This window comes from Neoarius graeffei, chromosome 5, assembly GCF_027579695.1.
Source record: "Neoarius graeffei isolate fNeoGra1 chromosome 5, fNeoGra1.pri, whole genome shotgun sequence".
In the NCBI taxonomy this organism is placed as follows: domain Eukaryota; kingdom Metazoa; phylum Chordata; class Actinopteri; order Siluriformes; family Ariidae; genus Neoarius; species Neoarius graeffei.
The window spans coordinates 16,207,973-16,211,976 of record NC_083573.1 but is presented as its reverse complement, the minus strand read 5'-3'; positions in this window follow the sequence as shown (position 1 = coordinate 16,211,976).

Below are 4,004 nucleotides of genomic sequence, written 5' to 3'. Positions count from 1 at the left end.
AGGATCAGACTTGGAGACAAAGGAAAATGGAGTTTCCAAGTCTCTTATGTGAATTCTTGAGGAATGTGATGTACGTGATCCCGCCCAGGCGTGACGTAGTCAACGCGGAAGTTGGCTGGGAGTTGTAGTTCTTAGACACAAGATGGCGGCATGATACCTACATTCCCCCTTTTGGTCTCAGGGGTATGACGGAGTCGTAGCACTGAGAGCACCGTACCGTATCATCGCCGTGTCCATAGTCCTTGAGGTAGACTTCTTCTGCACAGTTCATGGTGTCCTGTGAAGACTGTGTAAACTTGTGAGTTCCAGTGAGACAGTTGGAGGTAGAGGCATTTGAGCATACAATCACCATAGGCACTTGGGCAGATGATCACTATCTAACTAGATTAGGGTTACCTCAAAGTTTAAACAGTGAACGTTACATATTTTTCTAGTGAAGACTACATACGTCATTTCAGTGAACACTACATATATATATACTTCATTTCCTACTCAAAGAAAATAATAAAACAAGGAAAGAGAGGAAGTGGAGTAGAGAAAAGAAGTGTTAGTGGTTAGGGGTTAACCTAATCTTCTGGCACGGTAATGGCAACAGGTGGTTTGGCCAGAAAGCGTGCGCTACTATGGCCGAAGCTGTCAGGAACGCAGACCCCTTTATCCAGCTTGGCGTATAGCGTCGCTATTTGTTTGTGTAGCATGCATGCGATACCAGCAGAAAAGACCCAGCCACAGAGAAGAAGTCCCAAAACAATCAGACTTAAGGCAGATTCAAGGTCAAGTGACCCTTGACCTGGTTTTGGGAGACTATGGTCGAAATTCCATTCTGATCTACACTAAATTTCACCATTTTGGTCCCTTCAACCAGCAATTGCTGTTGGAGGGTGTTACTGATCTCAAGATCATAACCTTCGAAGGTGTCTATCATCTCAATCTCCGAATCGTACCTGTCAGTACTAAGATGGTGTAGGGTGATGTCACCTATGTGAATGGTGGGTCCCTGTGGTACACTAAGGAACACCGTTTGGTTTGGGATTTTCATTCTTGTGGCTGTGTGGTGCTGGTTGTATGACATCAAGATTTCAGTTTTTGTAGTGTTAACAACCCACCGACTACCAGCTCTTTCTACTCTAGTTTCCATATCCTCGTCCTTTGCGGACATTTGACCTGCACACTTTTGTTCGGGCGCTTTCACCCTCAGACCGCACAGGTGATCCGTAGTGTCTCTAATAAATGGGTTGCTTGGACAGACCCAGTGGATGTCTTTAGTGGAGGTGCACATCTCTAGGTTGGGAATAAAATAGACAGAGGGGTTGTCGTCATGGTATGCTACCATGGGTGGTGTTTGTATGTGTATGCGAACATTGTCTTTCCAGAAATCTACATTGAGGACAGACTTGAGTCTATATATGTTGTTTTTCTCAATGATGGGTAAATTTAGTATGAAACCTATCTCGAAATCTTGTGGACTCACAAAAATGGGGATAGCACTGCCGAGACTATATGCCAGGTGTATTTGCGAGGAATGCACGTCTCTAGTAGTAGTAGTGGATTGTAGTATATTCTCCACCAAGCTAAGAGGTGTAAGATACGATGGGACCTTGCCACTACTCAGGGAACTGATTGAGTCACCTACTTCTCTAAGCAGGTCTTGCATTAAATCCCTTATTTCTCTGACATATTTGATCTCGTTCTTGATTCTTCCAGCCAATTTGTCTACAGTCTGCATAGTGTTATAGATTAGATCAGTATGCATGTTAACGGTTAATATAGTTCCCTGCAGGGATTTGCCTAAGCCCTGCAGCTTGTCTTGTTGGATAAGCAGTTTCTCTTGGATCTCTGGCATTTCCTTTTGCAGAATGCTAACTTCTTTTTTTCAGCGTATTCAAACTGACTGTGTTGGCTGCAGAGAGACCAATAGAAAACAAGGATCCAATGGCAGATGCACCGATAATTAAACCCCCGAGGAACCTTTTCTGACGTGTTTTACCACTCAGTTCTTCCTCGGTGACTATGAATTTTTGTAACTGTTCTAGCATGTGGGTAGTGGTGCGTTTAGCGTGTACAACTACATTAGATATCTCACCATTTGGTCCGTTATCGTCGCTCGAAGGTATCAGTGACTTGAAGTGTTTACGGTATACGGCCCATGGGTCTAGCCGGGCGTATACCCGCATGGATTAAAGTTTTCCGTCGCTACGACGGATTTCCGTCAACTGGGAGCGCTAAAGGTCAATAATGAGAGTGATGCAGATCTGAGGGAAAAGGGGGGGGGGGGTAGGCCCATAGGTCTGACACCGATGTGATTTAGAACTTCACCAAGCTGCTGTGATTGCCTGTTGTTGAACCCTTTCTTGTGCTACAGTGGTGCTTGAAAGTGTGTGAACCCTTTAGAATTTTCTATATTTCTGCATAAATATGAACTAAAACAACATCAGATTTTCACACAAGTCCTAAAAGTAGATAAAGAGAACCCAGTTAAACAAATGAGACAAAAATATTGTGCTTGGTCATTTATTTATTGAGGAAAATGATCCAATATTACATATCTGTGAGTGGCAAAAGTATGTGAACCTTTGCTTTCAGTATCTGGTGTGACCCCCTTGTGCAGCAATAACTGCAACTAAACGTTTGCGGTAACTGTTCATCAGTCCTGCACACGGGCTTGGAGGAATTTTAGCCCATTCCTCCGTACAGAACAGCTTCAACTCTGGGATGTTGGTGGGTTTCCTCACATGAACTGCTCACTTCAGGTCCTTCCACAACATTTTGATTGGATTAAGGTCAGGACTTTGACTTGGTAATTCCAAAACATTAACTTTATTCTTCTTTAACCATTCCTTGGTAGAACGACTTGTGTGCTTAGGGTCATTGTCTTGCTGCATGACCCACCTTCTCTTGAGATTCAGTTCATGGACAGATGTCCTGACAGTTTCCTTTAGAATTTGCTGGTATAATTCAGAATTCATTGTTCCATCAATGATGGCAAGCCATCCTGGCCCAGATGCAGCAAAACCGGCCCAAACCATGATACTGCCACCACCGTGTTTCACAGATGGGATAAGGTTCTTATGCTGGAATGCAGTATTTTCCTTTCTCCAAACATAATGCTTCTCATTTCAACCAAAAAGTTCTATTTTGGTCTCATCCGTCCACAAAACATTTTTCCAATAGCCTTCTGGCTTGTCCATGTGATCCTTAGCAAACTACAGACGAGAAGCAATGTTGTTTTTGGAGAGTAGTGGCTTTCTCCTTGCAACCCTGCCATGCACGCCATTGTTGTTCAGTGTTCTCCTGGTAGTGGACTCATGAACATTAACGTTAGTCAATGTGATAGAGGCCTATAGTTGCTTAGAAGTTACCCTAGGGTCCTTTGTGACCTCGCCGACTATTACTCGCCTTGCTCTTGGAGTGATCTTTGTTGGTCGACCACTCCTGGGGAGGGTAACAATGGTCTTGAATTTCCTCCATTTGTACACAATCTGTCTGTGGATTGGTGGAGTCCAAACTCTTTAGAGATGGTTTTGTAACCTTTTCCAGCCTGATGAGCATCAACAATGCGTTTTCTGAGGTCCTCAGAAATCTCCTTTGTTCGTGCCATGATACACTTCCACAAACATTTGTTGTGAAGATCAGACTTTGTTAGATCCCTCTTCTTTAAATAAAACAGGGTGCTCACTCACACCTGATTGTCATCCCATTGATTGAAAACACCTGACTCTAATTTCACCTTCAAATTAACTGCTAATCCTAGAGGTTCACATACTTTTGCCACTCACAGATATGTAATATTGGATCATTTTCCTCAATAAATAAATGACCAAGTATAATATTTTTGTCTCATTTGTTTAACTGGGTTCTCTTTATTTACTTTTAGGACTTGTGTGAAAATCTGATGATGTTTTAGGTCACATTTATGCAGAAATATAGAAAATTCTAAAGGGTTCACAAACTTTCAAGCACCACTGTATGTTTGAGTATATGTAAAGGAATAAGTTGTTGCGCTA